Genomic DNA, 24,075 nt, shown 5'->3' on the forward strand with positions numbered 1-24,075 from the left:
TCCCCCCACCCCTGCAAGACGGCACTGAGATTTCTGCTCTGCTCATAGTATGCTCCGAACCTTTGTTTCAATTATTCATCCTTTTCAATCAGCCACTAATGAATGAATAAACTGTTGCGTAGTTTCTTGTTAAAACTGGAAATAACCTAAACTGCACAACATCCTTTCAGTCAAAATAATCATTTCTTCATCTCCAGGATTTTTCAACCATAAAATGCTATTAGACATGAGCAAACCTTCATTAGAATCTACTTAAAATGCAATCTGAAAAGGTCATCCACTCACAGTAACAGTTACATTATGTTTTTTTGTACTATGATAGAAACAGAATTGATTTCCTTTTGTGCAAAAGGAATTATATGAACTAGAAGAGAATAAATATATAGTAAGGATTTTAAAAAGACAGTGAACATGTGTTGTTCCTAAATTTATCACATACATCTGATAATCTAGATAATTCATTCATAAACTTTGTTTTTCTACCTTTCATGGTACTTTGCAATTGTCATATGCAATCTTTACACACAGGTGCAATTGGTTATTTATAGAGTCATAACCTAAATATAAATGGACTATGAAAAGCAGGGTTTTTAATACTAAAGGAACTACCTACTCTACAACTCTGCTTTTGTTAGAAGCTTTGACATTCATTACAAACACATTACCATAAGGCAGACGAGACATGGCACATCACTCCAGATCTGCACTCACACAAACTATACCTCCATTGCTTACAACCTAAACATTGCACACTGATCACGTACTTGAATCAGAAAGCACAACACACTATGACTCAGTTGTAGTGTGACTGAAGTCACAGGGAAGTCCCTTGGTGACTTCGATAAGTCTTATTCAAGTCCTGTAACTTGACTGCTGACGCTACTGAACCTTTTGTCAAGTGTCCATGAAGCTTTACTGAATTAGCCAGTATTCACTGCAGTCTTCATGCTAATGCAGTTACACAGTTTTGTTACTGTGAATTCTTCAGAACCACAAGGAATCTACACAGCAACAAGTTTTTACAACATTGTGGGTATCTGAGGGATCACAGCAAAACATGCATTCTAGCCTTATGCATATTTATTTGGAAGCAGATTCATCACATTCAAAAACAGCCTGATCCTCCACAGAGTTAGGTGTACCGACACACATTCATTTCAATAGGCTTAGGTGCATCTAATTCTGCACAAGATCAGGGCAAGTGCTTTTAGAACTGAAGTCTTCATTACTTAAGACAAATTGAATGTTACATGTAAAATGCAGCCCTTGTAAAATGTTTTAGTATATGCTTTTAACTGGTTTTACTGTATGTTACTGTAAACTGCCCAGAGACAAAAGTTTGGGGCGGTATACAAATTTGATAAACAAACAAACAAACAAAGTGTCCACTGAAACTATTCGAATGCCTATATTTCAGCCATGCCCTTGAAGAAATAGACACAGTGGAGGTTCCTCTTTAGAGCCAAATGAGGCCATGCTCAAGAAAGAAAGAAAGAAAGAAAGAAAGAAAGAAAGAAAGAAAGAAAGAAAGAAAGAAAGAAAGAAAGAAAGAAGCACTAAATCAATTTTAAAAGGCTAAGCATACGATCAGCCCTGCTCAGGTCAGTGAAGCCCTACCTGTGTAGAGCTGCTCGTGTGCAGTGCCAGGATTGAGCCCGATCCCAGCGCTGCCTCCCCTGCAAGCCCGGGTTTTGTACCTGGGTATGAGTACAGGGTTGTGTGTATGCTCGAGTTGCATGTCGGCCGAGTATACACAGGGTCAGGCACCTAGAACACCCAACTCCTGGGGGATTCCCCCAATGGACCACACTCATCGCATGGTGAGTTATGGAATATCTGGAGGCTGGGACACATTTTCCCGGCCTCCCGAGATCCACACTACTCCAAGCAGTGTGGATCATGTGAGAGCGTGTCCCATGCGTCCCAACAACAGGACTGAATCATCTGGGTGGAAGGTAAGTTCAGTGCAGCCTTCCCCCTGCCCACCCACTGGTCATGTCAGTAGTCTTAAGGACTTTTGTGTGACCTTAATCTTTGCTATTTAATCCTAGGTTTTTCTGGTTTTTCCATTGCTTCTCTCATGTCTGAATCATGAATCTAGGCTCTTGCTGGCAGAGGAAGGGACCAGCAGTAGGGGTGTGCAAGCCAGCTCATATCAAGCCGGGCTCGACACAGAACCAGCTTGGCTCAACAGGTTTGGATTCAAACCAGACTGGTTTGGGCTGGGCCAAGTTCGAACGGAGCCAGGCCAAGTTTGAACCAAGTTGGTAGAGCAAGCAGGAGGGGAGTAATTTAGTACTTATAAGTACCATTGGCAGCGGCACCCACCCCACTGGCCTTTCCGGAGTAGCCAGGGCCACCAGTATCCAAATTTGGGCCTTCTGGCCCAGTTTGGGCCTCTGTGCACACATGGAGGCCATTGTAGCAACGTAGTGACCATGTTGTGTGGTCATGCAAATAGCCTTTGCGTATGTGCAGAGGTCACTAAAATGGCCTCCATGCATGCACAGAGGCCTGAACCAAATGAGAGAAAGCCTGAACTGGTCCTGGCTACCACCACTGGTCCTGGCTACTCTGAGGGAGGCTGGTGGGAGTGGGGGGAGCTGCTGCTGCCCCACAACCACAAAAGGGGATTGTTAAGTACTAAATTATTCCCACTCTGCCCACTCTACCCTTAGAGAAGCCCCCCTACCCCTTTACTGGTAAAGGGGGTTCCTCACCGGATTCCTCTTTACTAGTTGAGTTCTGAACTGGTTCAAACCTGTTTGGTGGTCGAACTGAATTGGGTCCAGTTTGACCGGAACCAAAACTGAGTTGGGCTGGTTTAAATCCAGTTCACATTCAAACTGGACCGGTTTTGTGTACATCCCTAACCTGCATATTACAGATCACATGACAAGGTTTCCTTGCTCTAGTTTTCTCAATACAGGGAGGGCTGAACTGGCTTCTCTATCATCTTGGCCCCCTCTGGGCAAGAAAAGTCCCATGGAACTGCTGGGTTGGCAAATGATCAGCCAATAGAAAGTTTCAGAGAACAAGAATTTTCAGCCAATCACATAAAGCACAACGATATAAAGTCATCTTGGGTAGGACTGGCCCCTCGGCTACACCTTCAGATACAACTTCTCTGTGATTGGTCAGCTTTTCACTGTGAGGGCTGGGCCATGCACACAAAGACGATTTGGAATATTGGAAAGAAGAGGCACAGTTCTAAGGATCAGATTATTCCCAGTGGATGGAATTAAAGTAATTAAAGGTAAGTAGGCCTAGGCTAGTAGGCCTTTATTTTCAAATCTGTGTTCCAGTTAGTACTGGCAACTATTACTGAAGCTATTCTGAAGCTATCTCCCTCCCGCCCCAATGTTTTTCACGATATTAACCCAGGGGAAGGGCCTGCTTGTTTCTCAAAGCTGTTTACATAGCAAAAAGAATGAGAAAATGGTTCTACAGTGTCTATTTTTATATTTGTGTGTACTATAGGAGAGACTTTATATTTGAGAAATATGGCAACTGGTGTTCAATATGGTGAATATTGAATTGCATTTATATTAAATTCCTGAGTGTTAAAAGTCTTTCATAGATACAATTTCATGAACCATTATAAAAGTACTATAAACAGAGATGGGCAAAATACTTCTTAAGAGTATTTTAGATACTAAATACTTGGTAAACAACCAATAAAATACAAATTAGTATTTTAAAATACATTTAAAATACAAATACAGTTGTGTGGAAGCAAGGTAAGAGGAAAACCTGGGTAGAAGTGATTGTGTGGAAACAAGGTAGGAAAAAAAGCTAACCAGGCTTTCCTCCTACCTTGTTTCCACACAACTGAAAATTGGAAAGCACACAGCTCCCAAACCTGGGTAGAACACAGTTTTTGATTGTGTGAATGACCTCATACAGTGGCACATTTAATATAGATTATGCAAACATGTTTTAACTTGTTTTATGCTATTGTTAACCACCCAGAGATGAAAGTTTGGGGTGGTGTACAAATTTGAATAATAAATAAATTAAATAAATATATATGAATGGAGCTTCTGCACATTTGTTTAAGCTTTCAAGCCATGTTACACTTCTTATTTCAGGAAAAGCTACTTGGAATCACCATCTAGTTTTATGAAAGTAAAATTGCTTTCCATCTCATACACATGGCAGATCTGTAACATAAGTAGGCCCCAACAGCCAAACACACAAGACAAAAGACTGGTTCAACTCAGGACCATAAAACCAGATTATTCTATAGTGGTGGGAACGTCAGAGCCACAGATATGCACCAGCCACATCATGTGCTATTTCTTATGATACTATTCAAGGCAGGACACAAAAAGAAGCTAAAATAGGGATAATTGTGGATGATAGCCTTAAGCAAACGTGGGCAATCCAGAAGTAGATTAGTTCAATCTTAATTTTATTTATTTATTTGATTTTTTAAAAATGACTCATCATATAGCTCTGGTTCAAATAGCAATTAAACAATTAAAACGTTAGAACAATCTAAACCCCTAGAAGGCCAGACCAAAGAAGTAAAGTCTTAGGGGCTCCTCTGAAGGCCAGTAATGTTGTTAAGCCTTGGATTTCTGCAGGGAGTGTATTCCACAGCCTAAGAGCAACTGCAGAGAAGGCCTGGCCTCAAATCGCTGTAAGTTTTGGGCGTTATAACAATATGTTAAATAAATAAAAATAAATAATTATTGTGCATAAACATCAGCAAGTGTAAGAAAAGAAGAAAAAAACTTCTGGAAATAGTGGCTGACATTCAGCACAGGCTAATATAGGCACTTCTGAACTGCCCACGCTGCTGCTGGCATCTAAGATGACACCTGTGGTCTTGTGAAACAGGGCTGCTCTGCTGGTACTTAAAACTGTGCAATTACAGTTGTATGGTGCTTATTGGAAATAATGGACACAGCATTGCACAACTGCAATTTAACAATTTTTAGTAGTACAGCTCTGTTCCATATCACTATGGACATTGTTTTAGCTGCCTGTAGTGGCTCAGGTGGCTCAAAGTGCTCGTGTTAGGCTGTGCTGGATGTCAGTTAATGAGATGTTTCTAGAATCTAGTGCCAGCAATACATCTGATGATCATTTTGAGGTGGAAAAGCACTTTGTGCCTCATTCCCAAAGATGCTTCTGAATCATCATATCTCCGCTATACTTATAATCCAATGAGTGAACAGCAATATACTTATTTGTGGAGTAGGGTCTGAATCTGTGCTGCGAATTTTGAGTGCCATACTAGGGAGACGGGGAGTAGAATTAATTTAGCTTTAAAAAAAAACAAAGCATAGTGAATATGACAAAAATTTATATACTGCTTTTCAACAAAAGTTTCCTAAAGTGGTTTACATAGAAATAAAGTAAATAAAATGGCTCCCTGTCCCCAAAGGGCTCACAATCTAAAAAGGAAGCATAAGATTGACACCAGCAACAGCCACTGGAGGGATGCTGTGCTGGGGATGGATAGGGCCAGTTGCTCTCCCCCTGCTCAATAAAGCGAACCACCACTAAAAAGGTGCCTCTGCTACATCCCTGCTCGTTTCCAGTACCAGTTACCTCTGTTTTTTAAAGAATAAGAAAGGAAAGGCTTATCAAGGGAAAGATTAAAACCAAATGAAGTCTATCATCATATCTATTCATTTTTGTCAAGCAGAACAAGTACTAGCTTGAGAAGAAATTAATTGGACATAAGATTGTTTTCTGAATGCACTGAGCTGGGAGAATAGAAAACATCCTCTGAGAAAATGATACTAAGCAACCATCCTCAATAGATTCTGAACCTTTGCACCCACTTTGAAACAGGTACTTCAAAACTGTGGGCATCTTAGTACTTTCCAATAACTATGTGAGACACTCAACTCTGGCATCTCAATATAAGATGGCCTCTTCTACTTCCTCCTGCCAGACTGTTGAAATGTATCTTTAAAGGAATAACAGGGAAACTATGACACCAAAAATGCTTTAGCTTCCAGTGTTGGATAAACTTCTGGTGAAATAAATGCTACTGCATATTTTGATGTAGAAGTGAATGCATGGATGTACAGAATTCTTGAATTCCTTTTAATGCTGCATTTTATATCCCAAGAGAAGAATGGTGTTTCCCATGGAATGATGCAATGCAATTTTTGTTGTATTTAGCATCCCCCCTCCCAAAGGCCACTGACCAAGAAAGGCCTTCTGTGTCATTGTTAAACACCAGGGTACTTAACAACAATACAAGAATGCTGCAACAGGTGGCCCATGATCTCTGAATACCAAATGCTTTGCTCATTGCTCTGGAATTATGCTTCATTTTTAATTTAGTACAGGTGGAGGAACAGTTCTTCTTGGGCTAGCACAAATTTAATGCTGGCTTCCACTTAATGCATGCTTACTCCTCCAGCCCTCTCTGGAATCAATTCCCCTTCTGTCTTAAGCACAGTTAAGGGAAGACAACAGCACTGACCTCAGCTGTAATTAAGACTACTCAAGGTTCCCATTTAACATGAATTTTGCTCCTTTAAATAATTCTTTAAAGTGGATTTTGTCTCTTCTCAGTGTGGAGGATGCAAATGGTGGAGGGAGCAAGTGAATAGGTATGAGTTGAATTTAATTTTAAATTTTAATAGGTGTTTTTATCTATTGTGATTTTTATCTGGTTTTATGAATTTTAAATGTTTTGTTTTATATTAAGTTTTAATCTGTACACTGCCTATAGATTTCTATAATAGGCGGTATAGAAATGCAATAAATAAATAAATAAATAAAATACAGACATACATACACCCTGTTCCTATTCTTTCCCTTAGAGATGGGGGAAATAACAGGGCAGATACAGAAGGCAGCTTCACGTGTAACATGGCACCTAAGGTTAATGCAAGCCACCACAGCCCCAGGAGCCTTACTTCCAGTCTCAGCAATGATATGCTGAGATGGAGCACCTCATACAAACCTGCCAATCTTGGCATATCCTGCCCTTTTTGTGGTATGGAATTGGAAATCTGTAACTTAGATTTGCTGGGGAAATTTGCTGCTGGATAATGCTAGGGACAGTTGAAGGAAAAAGAAGAGGACAACCAGCAGCAAGGTTGATGGACTCAATTATGACAGCAATGAATGCACCACTGAGAGACCTTAAAGGCCAAGTTGAAGACAGATCATGCTGGAGAGAATCTATCTATGTGGTCACTAAGAGTCAACACCAACTTGACAGCACTTAAAAATCAATCGACTTAGATCTGAAGTAAGTATGGTTCCATACTCAGTTGCAAGTAGGGCAGTTATGCTGAGATTGATGGATCCATAAAACATGCACAATCTTGGCATACTGTTGCTAAGACCAGAAGTAGGGCTTCTGCATATTCCTGAGCTGTGGTGACTTGCGGCAACCTTGTACTATGTTATGTCTGAGGCCACCCTTAAAAGGAAGAATCAGGAAGTTCCCAATATCTTGAAACTCTTTTGAAAAAGAAACCTTAAATAGTCTCTCACTCTCTTAGGTATTTTTTGAAAAGGAGCAGTTAATTTTATAACAGTAAACATTAAGGCTATGCACACGAGCAGCCCTAACCAGGTTTGGGAAGGCCTACCTGGGAAGGGCTGCTCTTGTGCAATGCCAGGATTGAGCCCGATCCCAGCGCTGCCTCTCCCATAAGGCTGGGTTTTGTACCCAGGCATATACATGAGCGTGCCCTTTACCCCAGGTACAGGGTTGTGTGAATGCTCAGGCTGTGAGCAGCCTGAGCGTACACAGAGATGGGTGCCTAGAATGCCCATCTCACAGGGGTATCCCCTAATGGGGATATCAGGAGGCTGGGACACATCATCCAGAGATCTGTGCTGCTTGGAGCAGTGCAGATCGTCTGGGAAAGTGAGCCACAGTCCCAGCAGCATTACCTGGATTGTCAGAGGGGAAGGTAGGTTCCACCCTGCCTTCCCCTCTGCTTGCCCACCCGTGCGATCATGAGTATAGCTTTAATATTTCAAGGACTGGAGAAAGGTCACCAACTGGATAGCATAACCCAAGGAGTATTACCCCAAATCTCATTCACAACAGAGTTCAAATGGCACAAAAGAATAAGGAATAAGTCTGAACACATCATCTAATTCACACCAAAGATAAAGTTTCCAAGAGTTCAATCTTGATGGTTTGACTTTTTATTTGTTCAGATTCAATTTTCAAGCTTTGAAACACTGATGTTGTTTTCCTTCTGTTTCTGGCTAACCCAGTAATTGTTCTGCATTTCTTCAAAGTTGTTTTCTCTAGACATCCTTTTATTGGCCCAGATTTCCCCCTTTGTGTACAGGATGATACAATTTTCACAGCTTTGTGCTTTCTGGGAAAGTTTATCAACAGTTACTAAAAATGCCAGACACAAGAACAAACCTCTGGCTTCCAAAGCCACATGAGGATATTTCTTTAATATAGAAATATGCCTGTTTTCTTTATAAAGGCAAGATGGATAGCCATTGATGAAAGAGAATCCTATTGATGTCAGTCTCACTAATGAAGGTTGACCCAAAGTGAAAATATAAGATTAGCTTCAGATAGAGATAGAGATACACACACACCATCTACTCTGAGGCCTCCCTCTGAATAACATATTCATGATGCAGGAAGAAGTGTATCCAAAGGCTGCCTTTAAACACTGGCTGACATTGTAACAAAGTGTGTACATTAGGAGGTCTGTGAGGATGCGCCAGAAATCCTTTTGCAACTCCCTCAACCCTCCTGAGCTCATGCTGTGTGCAAGAGGGCTAATAGTTCTGAGTGCTGCTCATGCTCTGGAAGCATTCTGACGCTTGGCAACATGTTTCTGCTCTTACAGAGTACTTCTGGAGCATGAGCAGCACTCCAAAGTATTAGCACTCTTGCACAATCGCACAAGTGCAAGCCAACTGGGGGAGCTGCACGAGGACTTCTGGTGCATCCCCACAGACCCTCCTAATACATGCACTTCATTAGTCAGGATGTCAGCCCAAGCTTTCTCTTACCTTGGATTGACAAGAAATTTTTACACACTCAGTTTAGAAGCAGAGGCCGAACATGAGACTGAACATGCTGCCTTGTTCCCTGCCTCCCAGATGTGCTGCTGCTTTCCCTTGCGTTTTGATGAAAAACTTGATAGATTCTTCATTAGATTTGAAGGCAGAAGAGTTTAGGTTTGAGTCAGTGTTCAGACTGAAATCCCGAGACATTGTTCAAATAAGCGTCTCAGAAAAACTCTTATAAAATCATTTGACAACGGTTTAAAATAGCTGATAACAGAACGCAGTACAGCAGATGCCAACTTTGATGGTCAGTCAATCCCTAATATTTAGATATTATTAAATTTATCACCTGAAACTTTATGAACATGAAAGTTGTTAAAGGAGCTCTCCTCTGCATTGCAGCAAATAAAGCTTTTATGAGAGTTCCCCTTTATGACGATTGTCTTCTAAGAGGACAAAATTGTACATACATATGCTCAGGAGGAAGGGTGTTTACTTTTTGAAAGAATGGAGAATTGGAGAAGAGCTAGTCTTGTGGTAGTACACATGAATCGCCTCCTTTGCTAAGCAGGGTCTTAGCAACCTTGATTTGTGTTTGGCTGGGAAACAACATGTGGGCACTGTAAGATACTCCCTTTCGGGGATGGGGCCGTAGTTCAGTGGAAGAACATCTGTATGCTTGGCTTGCATGCACAAGGTCCCAGGTTCACTCCCTGGCATCTCCAAGTAGGGCTGGGAGAGGCTCCTTCCTGTAACTACCCTTGCTAACTGAGCAAAGAGACACTTTTTAAATGGTGGTTCTCTTAAATTTAGCAGGGGGAGAGCAACTGGCCCTATCCAACCCCAGAACAGCATCCCGCCAGCAGCTGTTGCTGGTATCTGCCTTATGTTTCGTTTTAGATTGTGAGCCCCTTGGGGACAGTGGACCATCTTCTTTATGTATTATTTATTTTTTCTATATAAGCCACTTTGTGAACTTTGGTTGAAGAGTGGTATATAAATATTTGCCATTGTCGTAGTAGTCTTGGAGAGCCGCTGCCAGTCACTGTAGACAATACTGAGCTAGATGCACCAAGGTTATGACTCTGTATAAAGTGCTTCCTATGTTCCTATGAATGTGACGAAGTCCAATTTTTAAAAGCTACAAAATGCTTGGTATGCTATGTTAAGGGGGCCTTCTTGACCGGCTTTTTTAGGGGACACATGCACAGACTTAAAATTGGCTGAATTTGTTAGAGAGCTTAGGAGGGGAAATTGCTTTTTCTACCCCAGCTACAATGGAAGTGCACAGGTAAGGGAGCACTGCTAATTAATATAGTCTGGAGACATGGAGTTAAAGTTCTAATAAAGTTGTTTATTTAGGAAATCCATCAGGGAGATAGATTGAGACCGACATGCCTCAATGCTACCTACATACAAGAAGGAAGTCTGTCTCTTGGGTGAAACCTGAGTCTATCAGTCTAACAAAGGGGAATCAGGGTAGAGAAAGCATGGTCAGAGGAGGAATGCCCTTACTGTCTGTCTCTACCCCTAATGCCCCTAGTGGTCGATAGGATTGCTGGTGCTAAGAGTCAATGCCATCAGAAGCTGCATCTCCAACAGAATAGAGAGAAGGCAGAGGAAAGCCATGTGTAGACTTTTCATCTTGCTACTGCTTACCTGTGAATAGAGCTCCCGCACAAAGATTACAACCGTTGCTGTCTTACTGCTCTTTCTTTTTCCTGTTTGTCAGCCTTGTCATATTAATAACTGCAGCTAATTACCCTCAACTCCCTACAAATATTTTAGATGAGTTTTTGCCAAAGGAGTTTGGTTGGCTGGCGGGCTGCCATGTCTGCCCTCTCTTCTTGGAGTATTTAATGCAGCTGTGGCTACAGCCAGTGGTGTAGCTGGCAGCATTCTGCCAGTAGGCAAACCGCCTGTAAGCAGCTGCTGAAGCTAACTGCCAGAGGGGCCAGCCTTTTGTGGTCAGGCCTTTGAGGGTAGGACTGAAGGCTGGGGAAGTTAATATTTGTTTTGAGAGATTTGTGGCTGGCACTGAGCCTGCCTCTTTTGCTGTGTCGACTGAAGATGTGTCTAAGCTATCTGGGGATGGAGAGACAGGGGTGTGTGAGCCCTCAGTTGGGGGCAACTATTACAGTGGTGGTGGGGAACAGAAGAAGAAAGGGCATTGGCAGGTCAGCAGCTGTTACTGGGGAAGGGAAATCAGAAACCTAACTGCAGTTTCCCCTTCCAGTTGTCCTGTCAGCTCTTTGACCTTGGAAACAGTGACAATTGCCCACAGAACCTTGCTGCTCGGCAATGCCAAGCGAGTTAAAAATAAATCAGAAATTATCCATGATCTGATTGTGAATGAGGGTACCAATCTGGTATGCACTGCAGAAACTAGGTTGGGGGAGGCTAGTGGCCCAGTTTGTTCCCAGCTTCTCCCTACAGGGTACTCTGATGGGGAGCAGGTGAGGGGACATCAGCGGGGAAGTGGATTGGCTGTTATCGATGATATCCTCCTACCAAATCACTGTCAGAGGACCTGCCTATATTGAATGTGTGTACTTAAGTCTTGGGACTAGGGATAGATTGGGACTTAGGCTCGTATATCAATCACCCAACTGCCCAACAGACTCCCTAACTGAGCTGATGTATTTGGTTGCAGTTTTGGCATTTGAGTTGCCCAGGCAGATGGTGCTGAGTGACTAAGGTTCACTTTGGGACTGAGTTGTTGGGGGCAGCTCAGGAGATCATAGTGGCCATGACAACTATGGTCCTTTCCAAAGTGGTTTTGGGACCAGCACATGCTGCTGGTCACACACGTGGTTTTTTGCTCTGATCAGGGAGGTGTTCTGTTGGTTGGGATTCCTATGATTTCCCATTGTCATTGATGGACCACCACATGGTTCAGGTTCAATACACAGCCATTAATCACCATTAATCACCTCTGCAGGGGTGAAGGATCTATTAGGATGGTCTGTGCAAGAAGGCTATTGGCTCCAATAGGATTCCCAGAAACCTTGGCAGGTTTTACAGTTGGCTCTGCTGGTGATTCTCTTGATACCCTGGTGGAGATCTGGAATAACAAACTCATTAGGGCAATAGATAGGAATGCTCCTAATCATCCGCTCCACCCCGCTTCTAAACTAGCTCCATAATTAATGGTGTCACTCAGAGATAGTTGTTCTCTGAAACAATAGCTATTGTGTCATATCCCTCAGGGCTCTATCCTATCTCCGATGCTTTTTAACATCTACATGAAACCACTGGGTGAGATCATCAGGAGATTTGGAGCAGGGTGTTATCAATATGCTGACACCCAAATCTATTTCTCCATGACATCATCATCAGGAAATGGCATACCCCCAATAAATGCCTGCCTACAGGCAATAATGGACTGGATGAAGGATAATAAATTGAAGCTGAATCCAAGCAAGATAGAGGTACTCATCGTAAGGAGTCTTCCTGTTATGGATGGGGTTTCACTTCCTCCAAAGGAACAGGTATGTAGTTTGGGAGTGCTACTGGACCCAGGCCTCACTCTGGTTTCTCAAGAAGAGGCTAGGGCCAGGAGCACTTTCTATCAACTTCAGCTGATATGACAGCTGTGTCCGTTCCTTGAAGATAATGATCTCAGAACTATGGTGTATTCTCTAGTAACATCTAGGCTTGACTGCTGCAGTGCGCTCTACGTGGGGCTGTCTTTGTATGTAGTTTGGAAACTTCAGTCGGTTCAAAATGCAGTGGCTAGATTGGTCCCCAGGATGTCTCAGAGAGACCCTATTATGCTTGTTTTTAAAACAATTGCATTGGCTACCGATAGGTTTCTGGGCAAAATACAAAGTACTGGTGACAACCTTTAAAGCCCTAAATGTCTTAGGACTGGTTACCTGGGAGAGTGCCTTCTTCTGCACAATCCCCACTGCACATTAAGATCATTGAGAGAGGTCCATCTCTATATTCTGCCAGCTCATCTTGAAGTGACTCGGGAGCGGGCCTTCTCTGTAGTCACTCCAAGGCTGTGGAATGCACTCCCTATAGACATTTGTGGTTTGACATCTTTACCAGCCTTCAAAAGAGCCCTTAAGATATATGTTGTCAGCCAAATTTTTGAATGTTTAAAAAAATTTATTGGTGTTTAGAGTTTTTAAATTGCTATAATTTTTGAATGTGTTAAATTTTTAATTCTCGTTTTAATAGCTGGTTTTGTTTGTCTTTTTGTGAACTGCCTGGCACCTTTGGAGTCAGGCAGTATATAAAATAAATAAAATGGTTTACAGAAGAACTATGGGAGGTGAAGCGGCTAGGTAGACACCCTAACACCTGTTCTCTTGACCTTTGTTCAACATGGTTCATACTATCTAGCAGGGAAATTATTGGAGGGTGTCTTGTTGATGTTATAAATGCTTCTCTGAAGGAAGGTAGGATGCCTCCTTGCTCAAAGAACCAATTATCAGAACTTTTTTTCTTAAAAAAAGAAGAAGCCTAAATTAGATTCCCAGGCAATTATAGGCTGTTCTCATAATAAGAACATAATATTAGCCCTGCTGGATCAGGCCCAAGGCCCATCTAATCCAGCATCCTGTTTCGCACAGTGGCCCACCAGATGCTGCTGGAAGCCACAGGCAGGAGTTGAGGGCATGCCCTCTCTCCTGCTGTTACTCCCCTGCAACTAGAACTCAGAGGCATCTTGTCTGAGGCTGGAGGTGGCTCACAGACCTCCGACTAGTAGCCATTGATAGACATCTCCTCCATGAAGTTAATAATAAGAGCCAACCTTCCATAATTGGCCAAGGTGATTGAGATGGTGGTGGCCTTTCAGTTCCCGGCAGTCTTAGATGACACAGATTATCTAGACCCATTTCAAACTGGATTTCAGGTGACTGCCTTGGTTGGCCTGATGGATTGGATGATCTCCAACTTGGAATTGACAGCAGAAGATGGGGGATGGAGCCACATTTTTCTGCTGAGTATTCATTCTAGACCACCTCTCTTAGGAGATACACACAGGCCTTGCAGCTTGTAACAAGAGCTCACAAGCAGGAGAGTAAACAGGAATAAAGGAGTTCCATGTGGAAGTTTAGCAGGGAATTGTATGGGAGAATTCAGGATCACTGTAGGTTCATCTGAACCCAAGCAACATGGGGAATGATGGATATGTTGTGGTGATCTGCAGAGCATGTGCTATGTTTTTCTACCTGTATAGAACACAAATTGCAGTGCAAAATTAATTAATTAATTAAAGTACAAAATTGGTTCCCATGCCAAGAGAGAAGATAAAAGGGCTTGAGGTATGCTTTTCTATACTGTGACTTGGAAGAGAAAATGAGAAGTTCTTAAACAGAATACAAGAAGCATTCCAGGGAGGATGAGGATGTTTCCACAAGGATGAAGAAATTCTATCGGATGAGACAGGCACAAGGAAGCACAGGCCACACAGGAGTAGGAGAATCTGGAGACATGCTGGAGCTGAGCAACCAGTAAATCTAGGTTGTTGAGCCATCTGGACAAGGATTGTCACCCCAAACACTACAGAACATAGAAGAAGACCTGCTGGCAGAGGAGCAGGTTGGCTTCAGGGAAGGCTGATCTACAATTGACCAGTGCCTAGTACTCCAGCACCTTATTGAAAAACATTCTTCCTGCAACACAACCTCCCTTTATGCAGTCTTCATTTAATTTAAAGCGGCTTTTGACTCTATCTCACAAGTTAAATTATGGGAGAAGCTGGAGGCCTCCTTGATTGACTGCCGACTGCTATATTTATGCTGCACATCGCTCAAGGTAAGATGAAACCCTCAGGGTCTATGACCATAATAAAGTATGATTTGATATAAGAAGACCCTTTGATATGTGCTCGCTTCGGCAGCACATATACTAAAATCGGAACAATACAAAGAAGATTAGCATGGCCCCTGCGCAAGGATGACACTCAAATTTGTGAAGTGTGCCATATTTTTTTGGAGAGGAGAGCTGGTCTTGTGGTAGCAAGCATGACTTGTCCCCATAGCTAAGCAGGGTCTGCCCTGGTTGCATATGAATGGGAGACTTGATGTGTGAGCACTGCAAGATATTCCCCTCAGGGGATGGAGCCGCTCTGGGAAGAGCAGAAGGTTTCAAGTTCCCTCCCTGGCTTCTCCAAGATAGGGCTGAGAGAAATTCCTGCCTGCAACCTTGGAGAAGCCACTGCCAGTCTGTGAAGACAATACTGAGCTAGATAGACCAATGGTCTGACTCTGTATATGGCAGTTTCTTATGTTCCTACCCTTAATGCCTCATAGATGGGGAAAACCCAACCATTGTCCCATAGAGGAGGAGATGTGTGGATGGATTGCAACTGAGGGGGAAAGTTGTGGCTGTGTGCAGATCTGATGTCATCTCAGAAAGTGTTATCTTTCTGGTGTGTGCACTGAGGAAGAGACAAGGAGGTTACCCACTCTCATAAAACCCACCGACTGCTATGGTGATCTTTTCCTGATGATCTATGTGGGAATAAATGATACTACTAGAAGAAACCTTGAATGGATCTCGAGAGGCTATGAAGCTCTAGAAAGGAAAGTGAAGGGACAGGGGTACAAGTTTTACTTTCAGTTGTATGGGAGCATAGCTAAAACCTTAAGAAGAGATATCAACATGATCAAGTATAGGGTGGGGGAAACCTGGCTTCGCAGCAATGCATGTTAAAAGAATCTAGTTTTTAGTGGACCACTGGCTAAACATGCAGCAGCAGTGCAATGCAGGCTGTTAAAGAACTAATGCAATCTTGGGCTTTAACAGAGGCATAATGTTCAGCACATGAGAAGTAATAGCTCCACTCTATTCTGCATTGGTGAGACCTCACTTGGAATAATTTCCAACATCCTGATTAACAAAGTACGAGTGCAAAGTAAAAAGCACCAGTGTTGCTGATGGGTTCAACACTAGTGTGGGTGTGTGGGGTGGCAAAGAAAGGTCAATGACCTTTCCTTTGCCTGAATGTGCTCTGTGCCTGAGGGTACAGATATGTCCCTGAGGTTCACACAGCTGGTGCTGCTTTAGTCAGGAACTTTGCAGCAGCACTGGCATTTCTCACATAGCACCCACACTTCATAAGTCAGGATGCTGACCATAGCATCCAAAGCTGGGTACCACTTCTTAAGAAGGCCACTGATAAACTGGAATGGGATCAAAGGAAGGCAAGAAAGATGGTGAGTTATCTGGTATCCAATGAGGAATGATTGAAGGAGCTGGGTATGTTTAGCCTGCAGAATAGAAGTCTAAGGGAATATAGGATAGCTATCTTCAGATATCTGAAAGATTGTCACATAGATGATGGAATTTTCTTTTTCTCGGTTGTTCCTGAGGACAGGACTAGAAAGGAAGCAGAAAATAGGAGGAATTTCCTAACTGTAAGAGTAAAACAGCTGTTTGACAGTGAACAGTCTGTTTTGTACAAGTGAGTGGGCTTACTTATCTAGAGGTTTTCAAATAGAGGCTGGGCAGCCATTTATCAGGGGTGTTGTAGCAGATACCTGCACTGAGCAAGGGGTTGGACTAGAAGACCTATAAGATCCATTCCAACTCCAGGCAGTATGATTTTATTATCTGTTGGATTATTATTTCTGTTGTGCAATGTATGAGTGAAGTTCTGTGACATACTCTAGCAGTAGTGCTGTATTTTGGTTCTTATTAATTTCAAAATGATAAAAATATAAGCAAATTAAAAAGAAGACATATGGGTGAAGGTATAGGGGAAGTGGATTTTGAGTTAATGAGCTTGGGAAACATATTCAGCTCCTTGTTTCTCCTCTGCAACCAGAAATGGGAGAGAACCAGGTGTAGTGCAACTTTGAATGTTCAGTGCAACAGCTGCATTGTAGTACATGCTTGTCATCAGGTGGCATTATTCTTCTCTATTCTTGCATCTTAATGGTGACAGGTGTAATTTATGGGGCAATGTTCCATGTGACCTGAGGGGCCAACCAAACATGATCAATATGATAATGAAAATTGAACTGATGATCCCTAAACATCCATGTTGTCCCTCTGATATTATTGAGGCTACTTTGCACAAGCTGCTTGGTATTGGATACTCCTTATAATTGCTGTGAAACATATTGAAACACACTGAAGCAGAACAGGAGGAGGTAAGGCGGATAAAGAGAGAAGTGATAATAAGGGCATATCTTATTCAAGCTTATTCAACACACTCAAAGCTTTCCATATGGTGCTCTCCATGCCCTGATTCTCTGTCTGTTTGCATGGCAGAATAGAGGAAATCCTGGTCTGATCTCATATATGGATTGTAACTGCAATCCATATATGAGATTAGATGCATTATTTCCCTATAACTACTTCTGATACTTTCAAACTGGAAACATGGATTGGACACTCAGAGGTACACACCATACATTGGGGAAAAAACTTTACTAATAATTTTAATTAAACTAGTCTAGAATTTGAAAATTTAGCAGCATAAGACAAAGCTTTAAATAATGTTGTAAAACACTTCAGTCATTGGCAAACAACAAACATGTAGTATTTAATCATTAATGCATTTGTAGATCCTTTCTTACATACAGAATTACAGATAAAATAATATTTCAGAGCTTCATTTTTGCAAACACATGTTTTACAGTAATAATATGCCATGCAGTTTCACTTTAGGTTTTTTCAAAATCTCCCATTTCTAAGCTGTGTAGAAAAAGCAGGCAAATAGCCTGAAGGCATGCTGTTCAAATCATATCAATGAATTGTGAGAAATAGCATGAACCTTTTAGACAGTGCCATATGACTAAAAATAATTCCATAGCTCGCTATAACATTTGCTGAAAAGGTGGCAAAAATGTGAAGCAAAAGAATGAATCCCATATATTTGCCAACAGACATATTAAAATGCTTTCCTCATGCACATGCAGCAATTTAAAAATATAGGAAAAACATCTTCCTCTAAGTACAGCCAATGCACATCCTATTCAGACAAGAATAGATCCTACACATAGGCAAGGTCCATACATAACAGGAAACCAGAGGTCCCTTCACCTCCAGTTTCCAAACCTGAACGTTTGAACCCAAGGAAATAGAGTTTGCGGAGGGAAGCAAGTTTCCCTCGCCAAACTCTACTCTGAATCTTTTGTCAGAGTGGAGTTTTGCCACCACAAACTCCATTTCTGTGGTGCCAGCATTATGAATGACATATGACTCATATGCACAGTTTGGGCCCCATGGACCTGGAGTTGAGGGGGGAAGCTCCTCCCCCATTCTCACCCAGTTGGCTCTGTTGGCTGTCCTTCTTTGAAGAAGGAAGCTCACACAGCCAGCTCGCCCACCACTCTGCAGTCTTGTTGACTGCAGAGAGACTGTCTCCCCAACACCTAAATGTGGATGGGGGAGTAGAGCAAGGGGGAGCACAGAACCGTGGGTCCATCTATGTATGAACTGGGCTGTAGTGAAGCAGTGGGATCATGCCTATTTGCCTCCAGACCAACCTTGTTAGAAGTAACCTGTTTCAGCCCAAACTCTATGCTTGTGGGTCTCCCAAGAAGCACTCAAGCTTTTTTAGATCTACATTGGCACAACCAGAGACCAAGCAGAAACAGATATTTGGCAATGGAAGGCAGGAGAAGGATTTTACAGCAGTATACCTCTCCACCTGGAATCTTAATAACATAAGGCTTGAACAAGTCTCTGAGTAATCCCAGAGATTTGTGAAGACATTACAGGGAAATCAAACAGGTTTGGTATGCATATCCTGGGATCACAGTCTCCATTTTGGATGTTTCAGTTCATGGGCTCATGAATGTTTCACCTGCCTGGGTTAAACAAGACCCACAGCTGGTCGCTCAGTATGCATAAAGCGTGGGGCAACATGCCCCAGGTCATAATAACAAAGACCGAATGGGCCACCCACACCCCTCTCTTTCACAAAAGAGAAGGCACTAACTGATGAGCAGACTAGAACTTAAAAGGTGAACCAATTAAGGAAGGAAACTTCCCTTCCACCTGAGATGATGGTAAAGCACTCCTTGAGAGTTGCACAAGATAAGTGGTGCATTTCCTAACCCGTCTTTGAACTAACAAATTAGCTGGCAAGGACTCAGGGAAATGAACGCATCAAAACTGGGGATGTGTGATCTTATACCCCTAAAGGTGTCCTGCTCTTCTAATATGCAATCTGGCACAGCTCTATTCAACCCAAGAAATACATTTTGCATAACTTCACCTTGCAATTGTCAGCCAAGATTCACTCAGCCAGCTTGCACTCAAGTAGCAATGAGATTCTTTGTCTTTCATGGAATTTGCATTGGTGCTGCTTGGCCTGTAAACTGCCTCCGGGCATTTTTTGGGGTATATGTACCCCCAGTCAAAACACATAACCTCAGAATCTGCTTGGGTTACTATCCACAGACTCTCAGAAGTGAGTGGTAGCTTTCACTCATCACCCTCCCCGTGCCTCTCTGCCCTTCCTGAAACGAGACCTGCAAGGGCAACGAATGTACCACCAGACCGAGGATAGGTAAACTAACCTCTTTTCTCTCCGAGAGCCTCCTTGCTCCCTTCTTTTCCCCTCCTTCCCCACCTTCAAGCACTTTCCACAGCAAGCCTCAAGCCTGGCTCTGTTTTGAGCACCTCAGTCAAGCCGATCTACCTTCAATTTGGATTTTAAGCTAAATTACTTTCAGCAAAATTCTTGCATAGAACATTGGCCAAGATTTTATTGCCTATCCTAAGTAACCTTTGCCTTCCTGTACCCCATTTACCTTCAATAAAACTTTTGAATTGTATTTCTACCTCCATGTCCTTTTCCAAAATGCAAAATTTGCTCAAATTGATATTGAAACTAAACTGCGCACTCTAGGCAGGCTAATTCGCCATGCTAAGCCAAAAGCATAGCTGGAGTGTCTATCCAGCATTCGAGGCAGTTCTGGTAAGACCTTAGAAAATTAAAAGGTGATCACCAATAAAGATATCACTCCATGAAGCAAACCTCCTCTCCAAGTGCTAAAACCCAATTCCTCCACTAACTGATTAAACTAGACTTGAAGACCAGAGCCTTATGATTATATTAATCTCACTAATCGAGCCTCACACTCATAGTGATATCCATCTTCAGACTATTCAGCTTATCTGAGTTTCCCCTAGGAAGAATAGCCAGCCACTAGAAGGCATCAACACTGAGATTAAAATTCTAGAAGACAGAAGGTGCTCTACTCTCTCAAACTTGACCCCGAAAACTCAGTCTTTAGGATATAAAACTCCCCTCTTAGAATTAGTACTTTGTACAGTTCGCAGATTCAGAATTTATCCAGCTGCATGTCGTTCTGTTTCCAAGGGAAATCCCATTAATCCAACAATCCATCCACTGAAAGCCAAGAGAGAGTTTTCTTTGGTTGAGTCCTAAAGGTTTCCAAGCCTGAGAATCCTTAAACTGAAATCACTATTTTGAGGTTCCTCAATTCCTTGAAAACTTGCTGCTGGGAATTTCCCCACGCCAGGCAAATTTTCCATCTCATTGTTCCTGCACAAGGCTGGCTAGACTGCAAGACAGGTGCCTACAGGCTACAGTTTCTCTGTTCCCATTTTGCCCCCTCACTGCCATTTCTTCGTGTGCACAATTGTGTCCCCTGTCCCTCAGTGCTAACCTATAAGTGTGTATTAGGGATAACTCTGTGCCATTCTCAGAACATTAACCCCCTAAGGGAAGATCACTGCCAGAAAAATCTGTTGAGGCACTAAGCACTGCTTTTCGCTTGTAAATCTCTGTTCTTTAATAAAACCCATCTTTGCTTGTAAGAAACATTCTGAACTCTATTGTGCCCTTCTAAGAACTCTAACTGGTAGAGAACTAGGAAGTATCCTATTCATGGTCAGCATTCCCGATACCTCAGTATATAATTTGGCTGTATGCAGGTTTGCACTAAGTTGAGTTAAATTCTCCACATTAAGCCGAAGCATAGTCACAAAGGGTGATAACTACCACACTTTAGAGCGAACCTGTATTGTATTCTATACAGTAATCTTTTGCAGTTTGTTTGTTTGGACATTTGTCCCAAGGGGAATCCTAGAGAGTGTGAGAGAAGAGTCAGAAAGGAAAAGGGAGTGAAAGGAGAAGGAGAAAATGGAGATTTTCCTGAATAAATCTTTAGTTACATCTATATAATATTTTGGAGTGTGTATGAGGGAAGCAGCTATAAAACAACCTGGTAATAGATTTATTGGTGGAGAAAGTGTGTGTAGTCATAAAGCCTGAAATCTGTGTATTGGAAGTCATTTTGGAATAGGGGCCTAAACACAGACACAATCTGTGAACTCGCAATTTGAAAGGTAAAGATTACACATATGTGGCTTGGACTCAGTGGTAAGCATCCAGAACAATGAACCACTGGCAAAGGAAGCAATATTGTGTGAGTGCCAGACACAGAGGTGCTTCGCACAACACATGCGAAGCGCCTGACAGGGTTCTGCGGGGAGAGCGAGCTTAGCCCGCTCTCCCCACAGACGAGCAGCAGCTCGTAGCTGGGCGGCCGGATCAGCCACCCACACGGCTGCCGGCTCCATTATGGAGCCGGCAGGGGCTGTGGGGAGTGGGGGCCATGCGGCCCCCAGAAGTTCCAGGATGCCCCACGTGAGCACACAGGGCATCCTGGAGAGACCCATGAGCCCAGGAGGCTGCTTGCAGATCACACACCGTGGCGACACACAAGCAATGAAATGAGGTTAACGGAGTGCTCGCTCCCTCCCTCCATTAACCTCATTTAAGAGGAGGGTGTTTTAGATGGGCTAGCTGCCTTGGGAGCACTGGGATCTGTTAACCACATTTAAGGGGAGGGTGTTTTAGACGGGCTAGCCGCCTTGGGAGCACCAGGCTCGCCTGCGAGCCTGGTGGTTCCCACGATCCACGGAAAACAGGATAAGCTCCCTTAGCCCGCTTTCCATTGATTGTGGGAACAGCCTCATTGGCTGAGTTTCACTAAAAAGTGAGTTTTACAGAAGCACACTGTTGTGCTCTTGCACAAATATCCATGTAAAGGAAAGGCTTCCCTTTAGACCCTTGTTCAGAGTCTTCATTTCCCTCTCGCAAGTTCAATATTCCACTTCACTGCAGCCAGGCAAACATTAACACTCTTACTGTACCTGTCACACCTGGCCATTTATATAATTATGGTCATCCTGAGACATTAGGAGTCATGGATGCAAATGTAGGCTTCTTTGTTACTCCTCTGTCTGCCCTGTTGCTGTAATACTGCATAATGGCTCAAGCCATCTCACTGAGCACCCAGTACTTGATACTGTCACACAATTCTAGTAGTTAAGAATTTCCCCATCTTCCTATGTTTCTGAAGTATCCGTCAGATAAATCAGATTCTTGTTTGATGTTCTCTCTTTAAGTAAGGGAAATGGAATATCCAAGTTAATTTTGTCTAGTTCTCTTCTTGGGAGAAGGGTCTGAGAGGACTTGCTGGGCCTGACAAAGAGGCTGTTCTTATGATCAGCCTAAACTGGGCTAGGAAAGCCAAGCCCAGTCTTTGATGATCGTAAGACCCTCCAGATGCTGTGCAGCAGCAAGCCCCACAAAGAAGCCACCCTTTTAAATGGAGTTAATACTCTCTTAGCCCCATTTGTTTTTTGCTCGTCTGCCAGCCCTGGCTGCTTGCAGCTGAGGCTGTGAGGCTGTGGGGCTTTGGCCTATGGGGTACCACAGGGTCTCCTTTCAGCCTCCTTTCTTCCCATTCCTCCCACTTCTGGCCACACTCCCATTGTTCCTGTATGACTACCTTCAGTCACATTGATTTCTTCTTCCTTACCCTTGTTGTTACTATCCCCACAACAACTAGGGTACCAGGAAGTTGCCTGTTAAAGGGGAAAACCATGGAAGTTATCTATGGGTCTCCTGTATATACCTGCCAAATGAGAAGAACACTTCTTGCATCTAATGAAGACAGCTTTAGTCCATGAAAGCTTATGTAAAGCTGTAATACATTTGTTAGTCTGTACGGTGGTGCCACAGGACTGTGTTCATTTTTGCTAAAACAGACAAACATGGCTACTCCCTAGAAGTGTCACTTCAGCATTTCTTCCCACACTCTGGCATGCCTGTCTCCATAATGTCAATGCTAAATCTTCAGTCAGATTGTATATTGAGAAACTAGAACTTTTAGAAAGCCTGTCCAAAGTTCTTCACAGTTCACCAGATAGTATTACTAAGAGGACAATCTGAAAGGAGATGTCTTATTGCATTTCTCATTGCTGTGACCTTGCTTGCCCATGATAAAGAATCTGCTGGTCTGAAATAAGAATGCCAACAGTCCCCAACTTCTCTGTGTACACATTTACATTATTGCTTAGATTCAGCCTCTAGGAAAAAAAAAATCTCATTTTAGATTCTCTGTGCTTCAAAAGGTTTTCATCTAAGGCCTAAGGATGAAAATATGCAACAGATATTTTCAGAGAGCAGATGTACAAGTAATTTTCCCCTTTCAGTATGCAAATAACCATAATGTCTTTTCCAGATACTGGTACAGATTCTAAATAGGAAGGAAACTAATTAACTCCCTGGAATTCCATATTCAGTCTATTAAGGCAGAAAAATTATCAGCAATCCAACACAAAGTTTCCTAGTACTGCAAGACAAGTTCACACAGTACAAGACAAGGGGAACTGGAGATGCTTATAATATCAAAAATTGTTTCAATAAAGTGTTGATAACAAAAAGAAAAGAAAATCCAAACAAAAAAATCAAAGCTTTCCTGATCCTAAATATTTTGAATAAGCACATCCTCATATAATGCTGGTTTTATCGAACTGAATTAATTTTTCTCCTTTATTTTCTGATCTTCACCTGTTCCCTCCTCTAGCATTCCTTGGCATATAAGCACCTCGTACACTATACACCTTGGTCATTCATGCTCTTTGTTTATAGTACATTGTAATCAGAATCAAATTGTATATCTATCTATCTATCTGGCAGTATGTGAATAAACTGCGCAGAGACTTGAGTTTTGGGAGGTATAAAAATGTCCTAAATAAATAAAAATATATAATCTTGTAAAAATACATAAAATAGGTACACTCTTACCTACTGAACCCAGTGGGAGTGACTTCCAAGTGAACATACATTGTGTCAATTAATAG

General features: G+C 42.4%; 1 protein-coding gene and 1 non-coding gene across 10 annotated transcripts in view; one reads left to right on the forward strand and one right to left on the reverse strand.

Annotated features, from left to right (window-relative positions):
• Positions 1-24,075, reverse strand: part of ANKS1B (ankyrin repeat and sterile alpha motif domain containing 1B) — a 595,071-nt gene that overhangs the window by 300,025 nt on the left and 270,971 nt on the right. The gene's annotated exons all lie outside the window — the stretch shown is intronic.
• On the forward strand, positions 14,818-14,924 carry LOC128328644 (U6 spliceosomal RNA). The gene has a single exon (XR_008309354.1). It is a non-coding gene; the product is annotated as a U6 spliceosomal RNA (small nuclear RNA).

Source organism: Hemicordylus capensis, chromosome 5 (assembly GCF_027244095.1).
Source record: "Hemicordylus capensis ecotype Gifberg chromosome 5, rHemCap1.1.pri, whole genome shotgun sequence".
Classification (NCBI taxonomy): domain Eukaryota; kingdom Metazoa; phylum Chordata; class Lepidosauria; order Squamata; family Cordylidae; genus Hemicordylus; species Hemicordylus capensis.